The sequence below is a fragment of the Malaclemys terrapin genome, chromosome 3, assembly GCF_027887155.1.
Source record: "Malaclemys terrapin pileata isolate rMalTer1 chromosome 3, rMalTer1.hap1, whole genome shotgun sequence".
NCBI lineage: Eukaryota > Metazoa > Chordata > Testudines > Emydidae > Malaclemys > Malaclemys terrapin.
Window position 1 is genome coordinate 92,571,930 of NC_071507.1, and position 19,194 is coordinate 92,591,123.

Below are 19,194 nucleotides of genomic sequence, written 5' to 3' on the forward strand. Positions count from 1 at the left end.
CATTGGAAAAAATAATCCAGTTACACATATATAATGATGGGTTCTAAATTAGGGTACGTCTATACCCAGCCGCTAGTTCGGCTAGTTCGGCGGCTGGCAATCGAACTTCTGGGTTCGACTTATCGCATCTTGTCTGGACGCGATAAGTCGAACCCGGAAGTGCTCGCCGTCAACTGCGGTACTCCAGCTAGACGAGAGGAGTACCGCGGAGTCGACGGGGGAGCCTGCCTGCCGTGTGTGGACCGAGGTAAGATCGAACTAAGGTACTTCGAACTTCAGCTACGTTATTCACGTAGCTGAAGTTGCGTACCTTAGTTCGATTTGGGGGGGTAGTGTAGACCAAGCCTTAGTTGTTACCACTCAAGAAAGATCTTGGAGTAACCAGGGATAGTTCTCTAAAAAATTCAGCTTAATGTGCAGCAGTGGTCAAGAAGGCTAACAGAATATTAAGAACTATTAGGAAAGACACAGAAAATAAGACAGGAAATATCATATGCCCTATATAAATCCATGGTGCGCCCATACCTTGAATACTGTGTACACTTCTGGTCACCTCATCTTAAAAAAGGATAAAGTGAAATGGAAAAGGTTCAGAGAAGGACAACATAGATGATCAAGGCTATGGAACGGCTTCCATATGGGGAGATACTAAGAAGATTAGGGCTTTTCATCTTAGAAAAGAGATGAATGAAGGGGGAATATTATAGAGGTCTATGAAATCATGAATGGTGTGGAAAAATGAATAGAGAAGTGCCATCTACCCTTTCCTACAATACAAAAACCAGGAGTCACCTGGTGAAATTAATAGGCTTAATACGAACAAAAGGAAGTACTTGTTTTACACACTGCACAATTAATCTGTGGAACTCATTGCCAGGGGATGTTGTGATGGCCAAAAGCATAACTGGGTTCAAAAAAGAACTAGATAAGTTCATGGAGGACAGGTCCATCAATGGTCATCCAACCCTATGCTTGGGGTGATCCTAAACCTCTGATACCAGAAGCTGGGGGCAGGGTAAGACAGAGGTGAATCACTCCAACTGCCCTGTTCTATACACTCCCCCTGAAGCTCTGATATTGGCCCCTGTCAGAAACAGGATATTGGGCTAGATGGATCCTTCGTCTAACCCAGTATGGCAGCTCTTCTGTTCTTTACATGCCACAAGGTCTTTTATTATTACAAGTGGTCATGAAGACCTTTGAGCACCATATTGGCTCACTTGTTCTATCAATACTGACTCAGAGAAGAGAGTATCACAGAATATTCAGAACTATGTACTTCCTCTGGCATCTAAGTTTACCTTAGAAGTTTCTTCTCCAAGTTCTTGATCCAGTCTGCTTAGCTTTTGAGCTCTAATAGAATCATAGCAGAAGCTGGTACAGCAGTTAGTAAGTATACTAGCTTTTCAAAAATACATGTACACTTTTGCACCACACAGAACAAACTCCAGCACATACATGCAAGCAATTCCTGATTTAAGTATGCATGTACTTATATACTTGTGCAACCAAGGGGTATTGACAGGAAAAATACAGGTTGTTTGACCACAGTGAAGCCAAGCTTTTTGAAACATATCACATAAGTAAGGCACATGATAGAAAATGGAGAAACTGGATACTTCTAATGATAGAATATTGGTGAAATCACTGGTTCCAGAATCTGAATAATCTTGTAATATGCCATGTGGCATTGTCTACACGTGTAGCAAAATGTCTTATAGAACCAATTTAATGATATTTAGTTTTTGAATGGATAACTGTTTACTTACTGTCAAGCAGTTGGTTGGGTGAGTTTTTTTGCCACTGTATATTCTCTGTTTGTATGAAGTGCATTTTTTTCTGTTGCAATGTTTTGCTATAATATAGTACAGCTGTCGTCTGCAAAAGAGACATAATATGTTTGAAAAACAAAAGCAAGGGCTGAGTGAGTACACTGGGGCTTGTGCCCATACACTTCTGAAAATCTGGCCCTGTATGTGTAAGCTAATTTAAAGAAGAAAAGGCAATGTGAGACTAATGTTTACTACAGCAATGTCATCTCCCTGTAATGATTGTTATTTCTAAACACAGGGATAGTCCCCAAAAGGGTTGAGGAGAAAACGAGAGAACTAATATACAAAGCTGATGTGTTCATTACAATTTCTGGTGTGCACTTTGGAAAAATATGAATTACGACCCTAACCCTCTTTTATCCAGTACTTTTCACTCAGAGATCTCCCCATGCTTTAATAATAATAAAAGATAACATCTAGTGCTTACATAGCGCTTTTCATCTTTAGATAACAAAGCACTTTAGACAGGCGGGTGAGCATCAGTATCTCCAGTAATGTTCAACATATTCATAAATGATCTGGAAAAAGGGGTAAACCCGTGAGTTGGCAAAATTTGCAGATGATACAAAACTACTCAAGATAGTTAAATCCAAAGCAGATTGCAAAGAGTTACAAAGGGATCTCACAAAACTGAGTGGGCAACATAATGGCAGATGAAATTTAATGTTGATAAATGCAAAGTAATGCACATTGGAAAACATAATCCCAACTATACATGTAAAATAATGGGGTCTAAATTAGCTGTTACCACTCAAGAAAGAGATCTTGGAGTCATTGTGGATAGTTCTCTGAAAACATCCACTCAATGTGCAGCAGCAGTCAACAATGCTAACAGAATGTTAGGAATCATTAGGAAAGGGATAGATGATAAGACAGAAAATATCATATTGCCGCTGTATAAATTCATGGTATGTCCACATCATGAATACAGCATGTAGATCTGGTTGCCCTATCTCAAAAAAGATATATTGGAATTGGAAAAGGTACAGAAAAGGACAACAAAAATGATTAGGGGTATGGAATAACTTCCATGTGAGGAGAAATTAATAAAACTGGGACTTTTCAGCTTGGAAAAGAGATGGTTAACGGGGGGATATGATACAGGTCTATGAAATCATGACTGGTGTGGAGAAAGTAAATAAGGAAGTGTTACTTACTCCTTCTCATAACACAAGAACCAGGGATCACCCAATTAAATTAATAGGCAGCAGATTTAAAACAAACAAAAGGAAGTATTTCTTCACACAACACACAGTCAACCTGTGTAACTTTTTGCCAGAGGATGTTGTGAAGGCCAAGATTATAGCAGGGTTCAAAAAGAACTGGATAAATTCATGGAGGATAGGTCCATCAATGGCTATTAGCCAGGTTGCAGGGGTGCAAAACCATGCTCTGAAGAGTCTCTAGCCTCTGTTTGCCAGATGGTGGGAATGGGTGACAGGGAATGGATCACTTGATGATTACCTGTTCTGTTCATTCCCTCTGGGGCACGTGGCATTGGCCACTGTTAGAAGACAGGATACTGGGCTAGATGGACCATTGGTCTTTCCCAATATGGCCATTCTTATGTTCTTAATTTACACCTTGGGGAAACGGAGGCACACAGCTGTTTAACAGACTTGCCCAAGGTCACACAGCAAGTCAGTCACAGATCCAGGAATCGAACCTATGTCTCCTTCTCTGGTGCCCAATCCACTAGATGCTGCCGCTTCCCATTAGGGGGTTTGTACAACATAATCTTGAAAGAAACATAGAATAAGTTGTATTAGCTAACAATTGAAATTTCAAAAAATGCATTGCAGAGTGACTTTTTCTTTAGCCCACTTGGATGAGGGGATAGGAACTCCTGGTTAGAATGAGGCAACCCAAACCCCCAAAGAACTAGTGAGAATTATTTTTGCAATGTAAGGTATTGTGCTTTTAAGTGCGATGTTCTGTTACTCCACTTAAGGGGAAAAGCAAAGTCCAGAGCAGTCATGCTGATGAGGTTAGTTTATGGAAGCTGCTACAGGTTGGACTGAAGAGATCTGGTTGTGTATGTAGGCGGTCTCATCCTTCCCACTTGCGAGGGAAGTGGGAATCCCAGGAGACTGTTGGGGTTTGGAAGCCAAACTAGGGGAGGAGCTGTATGTATTCAGAATCCACAGGTGAAATCTTGGCCTCACTGAAACCAAAGGCAAAACTTCCATTGACTTCAATGAGACCAGAATTTCACCTCAAGAGATCCCCTGAAGGGCCAAGTCCTTGTGATGCCTGACAGAGGTCTGGGAATGCATGCAGCTGTGAATTTCCATGTTTGTATCAACCTTGGATTGTCCCTACCTAAGGCAGAACTTCTTGAGAGGCATCTGAGTATCAGCTTACCCACCATTGCACACTAGCTGGAATTGTGCGTTCTGAAAAGGCAGAATTTAGGATGAGATGCAAGAAAGACTTTTCTGAGATCCACAAAATCCATTGTATTTTGGCTGATTGATTAGTCCCTGCGTTCTACTGCAGAGCAGTAGTAGGTCTCTGATGGGACTGGGAGGCTGCGTGGATGCAGCAGCAATTGTAATGGAGTATGCAGAGAGATACATTCAGGGACAGCAAGGACTTCATGACTAGTGCCTAGAAATCAGTGGTATAAGGAAGCTGTAGTCACCAAGGAACCAGTGCAAGTGAAGAGGAACAGAAATAAAGATGTGAAAGCAAATACCCAGAAATGGATGAACTAGAATGAAAATAGTGACTCTTTTACTTAAGGTGGAAGGGGAAAATCATGTTTATCGCAGCAATGCCTAAGAACCACCCAAATCAGCACTCCATTGCACTGGTCCTGTGCAAACACAGAATGGGAGACGGTCCTTGCTCTGAAGAGCTTACACTCTCATAGACGTTACAGACACAGGGTTGGAGAGGGATGTATCACACAAGCCAAGTGAACAATGTGATAGTAGCAAAGGACATGTTTGTTCCACTGTTTTTGAGGGTGGGTTTAGAGGATCGGCTAAATATGATGTGATTGGAATAACAGAGACATGGATGGATATAAACTGTTCAGGAAGGACAGGCAGGGCAGAAAAGGTGGGGGAGTTGCATTGTATGTAAGAGAGGAGTATGACTGCTCAGAGCTCCGGTATGATACTGCAGAAAAACCTGAGAGTCTCTGGATAAAGTTGAGAAGTGTGAGCAACAAGGGTGATGTCGTGGTTGGAGTCTGCTATAGACCACCAGACCAGGGGGACGAGGTGGACGAGGCTTTCTTCTGGCAACTAGCAGAAGTTGCTAGATCACAGGCCCTGGTTCTCATGGGAGACTTTAATCACCCTGATATCTGCTGGGAGAGCAATACAGCGGTGCACAGGCAATCCAGGAAATTTTTGGAAAGTGTAGGGGACAATTTCCTGGTGCAAGTGCTGGAGGAACCAACTAGGGGCAAAGCTTTTCTTGACCTGCTGCTCACAAACAGGGAAGAACTAGTAGGGGAAGCAAAAGTGGATGGGAACCTGGGAGGCAGTGACCATGAGATGGTCGAGTTCAGGATCCTGACACAAGGAAGAAAGGAGAGCAGCAGAATACGGACCCTGGACTTCAGAAAAGCAGACTTTGACTCCCTCAGGGAACAGATGGGCAGGATCCCCTGGGAGAATAACATGAAGGGCAAAGGGGTCCAGGAGAGCTGGCTGTATTTTAAAGAATCCTTATTGAGGTTGCAGGAACAAACCATCCCGATGTGTAGAAAGAATAGTAAATATGGCAGGCGACCAGCTTGGCTAAACAGTGAAATCCTTGCTGATCTTAAACGCAAAAAAGAGGCTTATAAGGAGTGGAAGATTGGACAAATGACCAGGGAGGAGTATAAAAATATTGCTCAGGCGTGCAGGAGTGAAATCAGGAAGGCCAAATCACACTTGGAGTTGCAGTTAGCAAGAGATGTTAAGAGTAACAAGAAGGGTTTCTTCAGGTATGTTAGCAACAAGAAGAAAATCAAGGAAAGTGTGGGCCCCTTACTGAATGAGGGAGGCAACCTAGTGACCGAGGATGTGGAAAAAGCTAATGTACTCAATGATTTTTTTGCCTCTGTCTTCACGCACAAGGTCAGCTCCCAGATTGCTGCACTGGGCAGTACAGCATGGGGAGAAGGTGGCCAACCCTCTGTGGAGAAAGAAGTGGTTCGGGACTATTTAGAAAAACTGGACGTGCACAAGTCCATGGGGCCGGATGCGCTGCATCCGAGGGTGCTAAAGGAGTTGGCGGGTGAGATTGCAGAGCCATTAGCCATTATTTTTGAAAACTCATGGCGATCGGGGGAGGTCCCAGATGACTGGAAAAAGGCTAATGTAGTGCCCATCTTTAAAAAAGGGAAGAAGGAGGATCCGGGGAACTACAGGCCAGTCAGCCTCACCTCAGTCCCTGGAAAAATCATGGAGCAGGTCCTTAAGGAATCAATTATGAAACATTTAGAGGAGAGGAAAGTGATCAGGAACAGTCAGCATGGATTCACGAAGGGGAAGTCGTGCCTGACTAACCTAATTGCCTTCTATGATGAGATAACTGGCTCTGTGGATGAGGGGAAAGCAGTGGATGTGTTATTTCTTGACTTTAGCAAAGCTTTTGATACTGTCTCCCACAGTATTCTTGCCACCAAGTTAAAGAAGTATGGGCTGGATGAATGGACTGTAAGGTGGATAGAAAGCTGGCTAGATCGTCGGGCTCAACGGGTAGTGATCAATGGCTCCATATCTAGTTGGCAGCCGGTTTCAAGTGGAGTGCCCCAAGGGTCGGTCCTGGGGCCGGTTTTGTTTAATATCTTTATTAATGATCTGGAGGATGGTGTGGACTGCACTCTCAGCAAGTTTGCAGATGACACTAAACTAGGAGGCGTGGTAGATACACTAGAGGGTAGGGATCGGATACAGAGGGACCTAGACAAATTAGAGGATTGGGCAGAAAAAAACCTGATGAGGTTCAACAAGGACAAGTGCAGAGTCCTGCACTTAGGACGGAAGAATCCCATGCACTGCTACAGACTAGGGACCGAATGGCTAGGTAGCAGTTCTGCTGAAAAGGACCTAGGGGTCACAGTGGACGAGAAGCTGGATATGAGTCAACAGTGTGCTCTTGTTGCCAAGAAGGCTAACGGCATTTTGGGCTGTATAAGTAGGGGCATTGCCAGCAGATCGAGGAACGTGATCGTTCCCCTTTATTCGACATTGGTGAGGCCTCATCTGGAATACTGTGTCCAGTTTTGGTCCCCACACTACAAGAAGGATGTGGAAAAATTGGAAAGAGTCCAGCGGAGGGCAACAAAAATGATTAGGGGTCTGGAGCACATGACTTATGAGGAGAGGCTGAGAGAACTGGGATTGTTTAGTCTCCAGAAGAGAAGAATGAGGGGGGATTTGATAGCAGCCTTCAACTACCTGAAGGGGGGTTCCAAAGAGGATGGAGCTCGGCTGTTCTCAGTGGTGGCAGATGACAGAACAAGGAGCAATGGTCTCAAGTTGCAGTGGGGGAGGTCCAGGTTGGATATCAGGAAAAACTATTTCACTAGGAGGGTGGTGAAACACTGGAATGCGTTACCTAGGGAGGTGGTGGAGTCTCCTTCCTTGGAGGTTTTTAAGGCCCAGCTTGACAAAGCCCTGGCTGGGATGATTTAGCTGGGAATTGGTCCTGCTTTGAGCAGGGGGTTGGACTAGATGACCTCTTGAGGTCCCTTCCAACTCTGATATTCTATGATTCTATGATTCTAATATTAAGAAAAGGGGAAGGGAAGGCGGTTGGGGGGCAAGGAAGGGGAGGAGGAGGTAATTAGGGTAGGTGTGGAGTGAAGCAGAGATGAAGACTGGGAGTGGGTTGGAGCAAACAGCCAATGAGCACAGAGCAGAGAAAGTCAGAGACCTGTCTGCAGTTTTGCCTGGAATGTCCAAAGGTGAAAAAGGTCCCCGGTTTGGTTGCTTCTGTTCCTACCAGCTGGAGTCTCTGGCTGGCTCCTCTCTGAAGATTAATTCAATACTGTTGGGGTGATTATCAGGATTATCACTGTGGAAGCAGAGAAAGAACTGACAGAAAGGAACTGCAATGCATGACAGTTCTTTCTCTGCTTCCACATCACCCTAACAAGGGGGTGACAGAATATGCACCTGGTCTTCTATGGAACACCAAGGATTCCAGTAATGGAAAAGGAGAAACAATATGAATTGAGAGTAGCAGTTTAATATGTAAGGATATAAGGGGTTAAGGCCCCAGTTCACAAAACACTTAAGCATGATGTTAGTTCCACTGAAATCAATGAAATTATGTATGTGCTTAAAGTTATGCATGTGCTTAAGTGATTTGCTAAATCGGGACCTATATGCTTCTATTAAGCTGATTCATGTTTCTGATTGGTGAAAATCTTTAGGGATGAAATTGACCAGCTGAAGCTGAGTTTGAGAAGGTAGATTGTCAAATATTAGTCTGAGGGCTTGTCTACATTACCCGCAGGATCGGGTAATATATATAGTGTGTAGATATTGGTACCTATGCAGAAGATTACAACACTTATTTGGGCAAATTCTGCCCTGGATAATGCAGTAAAAGGAAGCAAAAGATGCTGCTTGATGCAATCTATCAGCCAGGGCAGGATTCCCCATGACAGAGGTGAATGCACTGCTTGCTGCTCTTCCGAGCAGGAACAAAGTGTGCCCCAACCTGCTGTGAGTTAGCGCTTCCAGCTGACCACAGCATATGTGCTAGTCGGCTGAGGGCAAGAAGTGCCCACTAAACAGTACCCTTTTTGGGGACATGGTGCACAAGCCAGGGCATTGGCCATCTATCATTCTAAGTGCCTTCTTGAGAGATATGGAGATATCCTACTCTACTGCTTATAGAAGGGGGGAATGATGCCTATGTTTTCTTTCAGCTCGCATCCTTGAACAAAAGGAGAGCAGAATACAGGGTCTAATTGATGTTATATGTAGTTACTCTACTTACTATGTACTGTAAAAGATCAGGTAACTTAGGCTTGGTCCACACTGGGGCGGGGGATCGATCTAGGAAACGCAACTTCAGCTACGAGAATAGCGTAGCTGAAGTCGACGTTTCCTAGATCGAACTAAGTTTACTTACTGCGGGTCCACGCGGTGCAGGCAAGCTCCCCCGTCGACAGCGCTTCCTCCTCTCGGTGAGCAGGAGTTCCGCAGTCGACGGGGGAGTGCTTCTAGGATCGATTTATCGCGTCCAGATGAGACACGATAAATCGATCCCAGAAAATCGATCTCTACCCGCCGAATCAGGCGGGTAGTGTGCACCTAGCCTAAGTATCATACATTTGAAGGAACTAAGTATCATACATTGTTGAAAGAAGGGCCAGACTTTGATCTCAGTTATACAGGTGTAAAACCAAAGTAGTTCCTCCAAAGCTGGAGCCACTGCAGATTCACATTTGTGAAACTAAGACCAGAATCTGGCACAAAATGATAATAAGAATCAAAGGTAAATTAAATCTCCATATCATATTTTATGAATACTTAAAAGATTTTACAGAGCTTCAAAATATCAGAAAGGCAAAGAATGTTGAATAGATAAGCAGAAAAATATAGGTTTGCCTCAGTCTGCATTTTGAAATGTCTAATCCAGGTCATGAAGGACCACACTAAAACTCTGTGCGTGTTAAGTATGCAATGCCCTAAGGTGTGTGTCAACAATACATAAGTGCTTACTGACTAATCTTGTGAAAAGGAATGGAGGTTGAGAAAAGCTGCATGGCCCAGAGATAGAGGGAGAGAAATGCAAATGCAGATCGACCCTGTAATGAAAAATCTTCTTATTAAACTGTGCTTTATCTTGGAGCAGTCCTTCTTTTCGGAACACATCCAAGCAGAGATAAAGGCGTCTTACCATACTCATTAAACTGTGCATGGTTTGATGCAATCAGACTCGGATCATTTGCATATGGATCAGTTTAATCTAGTTCATCCTGTTTCGCACCTATTGTTAATCATGCCCAGACTCCCCCCTTCCTGTTCTCTTTCCCCACAACCCTTTGATTCAAGTAGATAAATGAATAAGCATAAGGACATCAACATCTTTGTGAGTGATCATCAGCCTTGTACACTCAGAATGTCCCATGCTTTGCTGATTATGTCTTGGTTGGCGTTCCATATGTTCTCGATAGCGTCTGTCTTTATTGATTTAGGAAAAGCTGTATATAGGGAGTCTGCGAAAGATAGAAGAAGATTATTAACACGTGCTGCAGACCCAAGTTTAAGTTAATCTCTAGCCACAAATTAAATAAGATTTGTGTTCTCAACTTATTCAGCAGGATGGAGTTGTCATTAGAGAATATATCTCTGAATGGCCCTGCACTGAGCCAAGCAGTTCTTTTTGGTTACTTATATTATTACTTATGAATGCAAGCAGGTCAGAAATAGTAAAAAACTGTTTTATTTAATCTATACACAGGGGAGGGCGTAACCTGGATTTACTCAGACATACATTTTGAATTTCTTGGGGGCAACACCTTTTTTGTTCTTCATCTGGTCTTTTATTAACACTCTGTTAGATCTCTGTTAATCTTAATCAGGAATGACCTGAATTTTTTTATGCTTGATCTGGGGATAATTCAACATATTTGTAACTTTTTTGTGCCCTTAAATTACTGATATGTTCTCCCAAGAGTTAAATTAAATGTAGTTTGCTTGTCTAGGAGACTATATATAATGGTATCACATCTGCTGTACCGAGGAAAGTGTGGGGATAACTATTGTTTGAGGAGGGAAGGAGAGCAACATATTGCACAGTTTATGTACAATAGTCATTGCAGTGAATCTTCCACAGAAATGTGGTGCTATGCATGGCAGTGGAAGAGATGGTTACATGTCCACATTTAAAATTGCAACCTATGCTTTCAGCCCTTGTCTGCCCCTGTCCATAGAACACTCAGGGCTGGTCTACATGGGAAAAGTTACATCAGCAGAGCTACATCTCTCAGGGGCGTGAAAAATCCACCCCCCTGAGAGACATAGTGAAGCTAACCTAACCCGTGGGATAGGCAGCGCCAGGCCGATGGAAGAATTCTTCCATCAACGTAGTTACCACCTCTTAGAAAGGTGGATTACTTACAGTGCTGAGAGAACCCCTCCTCTACTAGTTAAACTGTGCTATAGTCGCCACCTATACGTTATTAATAGTACAGTTACATAACATGGTTATAATGCACTAGAACTATGCTAGCATGTTTACACATGATGCTGTCAAGTGTATTTTTGTTTTATGTTGCCCATTTCTGTAATATCTGAGCAGCTGAAGTTACATAGTGTTCTTATACTTCATAGTACCTGTTACTGTAATATCTGAGCACCTGATACTGTATAATCTGTAATGTGGACAGAGGCTAAAGAAGTGAGTGTGCCGGGGGGGGGGCAGGAGGAAGGGGGACTGGGTTGGGGAAAGGGAACCAACATTAATATCATCTCTACACACACCAGCTGCCATCTGCACATGAATACCAGCCATCAGCGTTGAGTACTCTCAATCGTCTTACCCTTTGTGCATGCTAAATTCATCATTTATACATGCAGCGGGATAAAAAGAAAGTTTAAATATTCAGTTTGTAAATGAGGTAATGATTACATAAGAAACTGATTTGTCATTCCTTTCTCATCCTGCAGTGTGCTTTCTTATTTTGTCTGGGAGCCAGTTCTTGTTAATGGAGCTTTCATGCTAGAGCCAGTCCAAGGTATGCCAAGATTATCATTGTGTCCCTCAGAAGTATATACAATATATTATTGTACGCTGCGGTATAAAGGCTGTTTCAGTGTGAGTTTGAGATGATCACATTACTCACAACTGGTCGTCTAATTCAAGTCACCTGATGTAGTCTAAAATTACAAATTTACACGGCCAACATTTGGCTAAGTTATCCATAGTGTTGCCCTTTTTCAATCTGAGAAGCCAGTGAAAGTTTGGGGCCCTGGGGATATTCCAGTTGGAAGCAGAAATTGATGGAGTCTGATATTTGATGCAATCTTGCTTAATGACAAGGAATGTGCAAAGTCTTCGTTTTCCAAATGCAAGAACAAGAGGAGCCATTTTTTAGTTTGCAGCCCCTGGCCTCCTCCAACACCAGACCCCAAACCTCTCTGTCTAGCTTTTTCTAGGGTCACACTGTGCTCACCAACCACTGATTGGCTTTCTTGTCTTTTGCCTCTGCTTCCCTTTCTGTTCTGTCTGTTTTCAGTTCCTGTGTGTTCTGTCTTCCCTCCACACACAAAGCACAAACAATTCTCAGCAAAACACTCAGTCCAAAACCCTGGACAGGTTCACAACCCCCTTTTGTCTGAGATGGGGGACTTCTGGTTAACTCATCCTGTTGGTTATGTTAATTGAAGGGTGTGTTCACACCCAATCTCAATGAGGTTTTAACTCAACCCTGTGATGTGTCATTCCATATTCTTTATGAAAATATGCTAATGATATGAATAACATGACTGAGATATATTTTATGTAAGATGGCTTATGTGAGTTATCATTGGGAAGGCTATGATTTACTGAATGCAATTATCCTATTTATATGCATATATAATTTCTGTATCTGAAATTAGGAATATTGACTATGTATCTGTATTTCAACTATGCTACTTTGGGTGACGCCCACTGTTAACACTTCAGGTACAACAATGGAAAAGCCAGACAGGGCAGATGGTTCATCAACAAGGACAATGGACTGTGAAAGTGCTTAGTCTTCCTGTGAACATGTGGGTCAGCCTCTGAAGAATGGCTACAAGGGCCCTACAGAGTCAGGTGGTCTTCTCACCTGATACTAAAACATTATCTGGGACTTCTTGTAACTTTCCATTATAAGGGAAGGGGGGTCAAACTAGGAAACAAAGGGCTCCTGCCTTATGCAAATCCTATTTGGGTGGGAAATGAGGTAATCCTGGTTGTCAGTTCTCCCCTGCTCTCCCACCCAAGATGACTGCTGGAAACAACTAAGACTGAACGGAGGAAAGAACTGGGCCCATGCTGGAAGGGCGTCTGGCCTGTGAAGAAGATTATTAGAACTACATTTAGGATGACAACTCACATGTAACCAGTTTCTTTAGTGGATTAAGCTTATTTTGCGTGCTCTGTTTTATTTTCTTAGTAATCTGCCTTGTTCTGTCTGTTACCTCCTCGACTACTTAAAATACACCTGTTATAGTTAATACATTTATTTCTGGTTTATAATATAACCCACTTTATGTGATTTCTAACTGAGGTGGCAAGAAATTGTGCATACCCTCTTCCTCATTGAGGGAAGAGGCGAATATAATATATCTTTGGGTCTGTACTCCAAGGGAGGTGGACATGCTTTTGTTTTTAACATGAACAAGGTATATTAACCATTATGCAAGGGCAGGTATCTTATTTATCCCATCTAGGATCTTAAGCCATCAATGTAATATCACAACATTATAAACTATACACATAAAGAGATGTGTTTTGCTCTTTCTTTTTCTCCTCCTTCCAGTCTGCAGGGGCTGGACTTAGTTTGTTATTATTCTTGGTGGGTTTTTTGTGGGTTATTGCAGGAAGGGTAGGTCAAAGGAATTGATTTTATATTTGGCTCTGATGTTTCTGGCAGCCCCAGTCTCTTCTGGGAGTCAGTACTACATTCATAGGCCAGTAAAAGAGAAAGATCATGGACTCATGAGGTTCACTCTTGAGGCTGCCATTTCCATTGTTTTAGAGGGAGTGTGCATAGTCAAGTAGTATCTCCGATAATATGGGCTAGTCCTGTCAGGGCCGGCTCCAGCATTTTTGCCACCCCAAGTGGCAGAAAAAACAAAAAACAAAAAAAACCCTTCCCTCTGAGAGGGACCTGCCGCCAAATTGCTGCCGAAGAGCCGGATGTGCCGCCCCTTACCGTTGGCCGCCCCAAGCACCTGTTTGCTGCGCTGGTGCCTGGAGCCGGCCCTGGTCCTGTGGAGAATGAGTTGAAGAGAGCAAAGTACTGGAGTGATGTGCTCTGGGAAATGTACATTCTCGCTGCTGTGTTCTGACCAGACTATACACTTTTGTTTTTAAGTCAGCAGTTTCACCTCTTATGAATTTATGCGCCAAAGGTGTTAACGTAATTCAGTCACTGTCCAATATTAAACAGCATTCAACAAGGTTCAAGGTTTGGTATACAGAGACCTCAGTCTGCTTAATACCATGGCAAACAGACTATTAAAAGTCCTTGTAATCTTTTATTAAAGATCAAGAAAAGAATGAAAAACAGTTAAAACATTTGAAATGTAAAGTGTTAAATCAGGCTTTTATTTTAACAGCATCCCTTGTTCCCTTTCCCTTTAGCCAGAGAGAGTTTACAAGGAAACCCCCTATTTTGGACAATCTCTTAGATGGTATCGAAGATGTTGATAACAGTCCCTTTGAGGAAAGGAGAAGTTAGTTGAGATGGGCTGGAGCTATTGTTGTTCCTGTTGTTAAACTCAATCCCATTTTATCTCAGGTGGAGTTTGGGATTCAGCTAGAAGCAGCAGAGGTGGTGATGTTATCTGGGTCCCTCTTTCTGGCCTAGTCTGGTCAGACATCTCTCAGGATTAGGATGACAAAGGCCCAGGGTCCCAGCCAGGAGATGGTGGGGGTGGCAGCCATGATGATGAAGCTTGCTTTAATATCCTCTTTCCCCAAACTCTCTTTCTTTAAGGACCCAAAAAGGGAGTGGTGGGTGGAATATCCCATCCCATCATTATTTTGTTCACCAATTAGGCCTAGTTTCCAACATACTAATTTTAGTTCATTAATTTCTGGACCCACATTTTCTTATTTACCAAGCATGATCTTAACACTGTCACTAAGTTATATCAGCAGGCTTTTTTGTTTAGACCTATTTAGTCTTTCTGTCTCCTTTTTGTACCCTTTCCCATCAACATTTGTTGTTATCGGTTACTGTGACATTTTATGAACTTTTGCATACTTTTTACAGTTGAGCTCACAATTAGGGTAAATTTATAGGCCCAATTATCACAACACATAGTTATAACTGGAGTAACACAATTTCTATCAATTTATTAAAAAGGATGTCATGGCTAATGAACAAATTAGAAAACTATATAAAGTCTATGAAAACAGTTGGTCAGGAATTTTTAACAAAAGTTTTTTTTTTTTCAAAGAAAAGTGCTGATTTGTCAAAACCAAAATTGTTTGCGAAACAAGGGTGGTTTTGACAAATTTCCCAGAATGACTTTCATTTAAGAAATGACTTTCAGAATGACTTTCATTTAAATATTTAAGCTAATTAGACTAAAATAAAGATTAAAAAAAGTCCAAATCAAAATGGAATATTTCAAAGTTATTGAAACAAAATGTTTTAGTTGACCAAACTGGGGAAAAAAATGTTTTTTTCAGTTTGCAAATATTTTCAAGTTTTCAACTTTTCATCCCATTTGAGACAAAAAACATTTCAAACTTGTGAAAAATGTGTGGGACAACAAAACAGTTTCCTACTTTACTAATATCTTAATCTTTGAAATTTTATCAATGGAATTCAAAAATATTTGCATAGACGAATAAATGAAATGGAACTGTTTTTTGTTTATTCTGCAAATACAAAAAGGAAAATTTCCAAAATGTATTAATTGCTACTCTGTAACTGTTGTATAATAGGTGATGATTTTGATAAGAAGTGGAATAGTACATACAATTTTCCTCATAGTGAAAAACGTTGGCCTTATGTTTATAAAGCCTCTCTCTGTACCTACCTAATTAGACAATATCACATTTCTAGAGGACTTATATTAGTCCAAATTTGTTCTTTAAGGGCCTGATCCAACTTCCAGTGAAGCCGATGGGAATTTTGCAATAGGCTTCAATGGGAGTGGGATCTAGTCCAAAATTTGATATATTTGACTCAGCTAGAGGGCCTGTAGCAGAAGGGATTTCCTGACAATGACTGTCTTAGGGTGTTCACTCAGCTATTTATTAGCTGTCAGGAAATGCCCGACCCTAAGGTATTGGTGAGCGTTCTTTTGTCAAATATTTCCACTCTCCTTATTTATTTAAAACACAAATTAATCTCATGCTAGGTGGGCTGTGATGATGGTCTTTTCTTGCACCAGTTGCTCTTGTAGTTAATTGTACTTTTCTCAGATTGGAAATCTTCCAGTCATATTCCTTTTAAAATAAACAGGTTGTTACAATCTGGCATGCTTTATATGGAAACACAAGCATCAAAATGAACACCTGTGTTGTTTCTATTAAGACATAACTCTTTATCACATATATGAAAAAGATATATATAACTTCTCTCTAGTGGGATAGATTTGTTTTGGAGGGATGACTTTTTTTGGCTGTGTCTCCATGTCCATTCAATATTTGTCTTCTCTGTTGTGATTGCCAGCAAGGGTGCCAGTTCTGATGGTATTTCTGATACTGTCCAGTAGAAATTGAATTTAAACTGCCAGTTACCAGATGGGAAAAATTTTTAGATGCTACCAAAATTTGGCTTGATTTGAACTGGTGAGCTAGAGGTGAAAGACATTCTTCGATGTCATCCATTCCCCCTGGAGCAGCATTTTAACAGCACTGCCAGAAAGCTCTTTTATTACAATCACAAATCAGGTGGCTAACAACATCAGTGTTTTAATCTTAATCCTACCTGCATTTTCCCGTTCTTTTCCCTTTCCTTTCTGCCCCTAAACAATACATATACAAACAGAGAGTTTTCCCCACTATAAATACAATGGATGTTTTGTCAGTTCAGATAAGAGCAAATGCCAGATAGGATAGCAATATTTTCAGTCCTGGCAAATGCAATCATAAGTTCAGTTTATTAATATTGCAACAGTTGCACTAAATGAGATCACTTGGATAACAAAACATTTATCAACAAAACGCTGCCACCTACTGAAGTTTTGCAAACAGGCCAGATGATTGGATAAGATCACAAATTCACTCTGTCACAAGCTTATGGTCTTTGCTGAAATCACTCTGAAAAAAGAATGATAACCAGCAGAACGAGACAAGACATCTCTTTCAGGCAGTCTGTTCGGAAAGTGTCAGGGTAAATCCTGGAGAGCAGCATCCAAACAGAGAAGGAGTTTTTGGCTCTTGTGTTCAGTGTGTTGTGGAATTTTCAAGTACAGTGGCTGGGGGAACACTTCTAATCAACTGCTAGGACTTGCTGCTGCCTATTACAAATGTCTACTCCTCTTTACATGCTGATCTTCAGCCTGTAGTAAAATGACATTTTAAAACTAGTTTTTTTGGCTTCCCCCACTCCAGAGAACAAATGTCTTTGTAAATAAATAAATAGAGAAGGGAAATCCAGTAAAAAAAATCTTACGCTTATACTGTGCTTTTCATCTCACAGGATTCCAAGCAATTTACAAACTATGGGTCTGATTATGATCTCAGTTACATCAGTGTAAATCCAAAGTAATTCCACTGAGGACGATGCAGTTACACCGTTGTGAAACCAGTGTGAGATCAGATCAGGCCCTCACATTCAGGAGCCCCTGTGTGGTAGAATGCCCCAGCTGATTAGGAATACACAATATTACATAGTTTAGGACAGGACATTAAGAACACTGTATCCATGTGAAACTGCAGGTGGAATTCATATGTGTAGAATGTAATAAAAAGTGCTCAAGTCCTGCTGGAATGCTCTGGGATTCTTCTCTGGCATTTTTTGTGGTAGGAGCTGGAATGGCATCTTATGGCACTTCTGGTACTTGTGTTTTGGCACTTCTTGAGTGCAGCACTCACCTGCTGGCAATAACCTAGAGTGGAATTTGGCCATGGCTCTGGAACTAATGTGAGAATTGCCTTGGGATATTGGGTTACTGATTTTTTGGTTATTAATTTGTATTTATTAATTTATTTAATGTTAAACAGAATTATTGACAGTGCAACTATTTTATTACACAGGCAATAGAAGTGAGGCTATCAGATAAACAAGAGAAGCAAATGGGAAGTGTCAAGGCAGCACAGGTTATGAGTTACAGTAATTATACTGTTCATTATTATAAAAGTTATTCTACCAATGGCATTTTTAAATCAGTCCATCTCACTTAGTCCCGCTTAATTAATTTGTTTTGTTAATATAAGTAGTGGGATTTTCAAGATGTGTATAATTTAGGAGCAGAAGTTCCATTTATTTTCTCTCTTTTAGTTTTTAATTATCACAGTTATATGGAGGATATTTGTTTTCATAATTCCAGTATTGAAATAAATAATATACTGGCTGCAGGTGCAATGGGTGGAATCCTGCCTCTATTGAAGTCAGTATTTTTGTTAATGATATTCTCTATTTCAAGCAGGAATTATCTGGGGAAAATGCCATGGCCTGTGTTATGCAGAAGGTCAAGACAAGATGATCACAGTTGTTGCTTCTGGCCTCATAATCTATGAAATGGGGTTTTGCCACTGGCTTCACTAGGGCCAGGATTTCACTCAATGATTCTAAACAGGGTATCTATCTTCAAGTCCAGCAAATCTGGACCCTTCACTAACATCATGACCACTGGTGATCAGAACTCTGATTCTTTTTTTTAAGAAAAGGTACATTGAGTAGTTAAAAGTTCTACTGTACTTTAAGAATAATTTTAAATCTTTTAATTAAGAAATAATGGCTGAAAGGGAAGGATTTCTTGAAGCTGACTTGCTGACTACGTTCACCTAGGTAGTCTCTTGCTGCCCAGAAATGCTCAACTCAGGGGACATTATTACTATTCCAAATTTAAGAGAAAATATTCTTCTGTGGCTTTCCTCCTCCCCTCTCCCCCAGTGTGTGTTAAATCTTGGGGGCTGCATTCTGACTCTGATGCAGTTGTCTTTTTTATGTAATATAATGTTTTCTTAGCAGTTAATGGCGAGTATTGTAGGACAGAATCATAGAAGCTGGAGATGGAAAAACTATATTAGGTTATTGAGTCCACCTGCCTGCCAGTGCAGAATTACAGTACCTTTTTAGTTCTTTTACAGTCTCAGTTCTCTCTCTCTCTGTATGTGTGCGTGTGTGTGTGTGTGTGTGCGCGCACACACAATAGTACAGGCCACTCATCTGGGAGGTGGGAGACCCTGCTTCATGTTCCTATTCTGCCAGATCTGGATTAGCAACTTTAACCTGGACCTTCCACATCCAGGTGAGTGCCCCAGTCACCAGAGTGTTTGCTATTCTGTGTTTTTTTCACACACACACAAAAATTGAAAATGGAAATAAAAGGTGTTAGCTTTTTTCCTAAGCTCAAGACACCCAAATGAAGCTGCATCCTTCTGTTTCCTTTCAAGCCCTCCACTTTGTTCCCTCAAGACTTAGGGGGTGGTTTAGAAAGGTGGTGCTTTTTTTTAAATGCATCAGTTGCATACAAAATGTATGGGGAGGCAGGAAATTGCTTGAAACTAGTTCAGA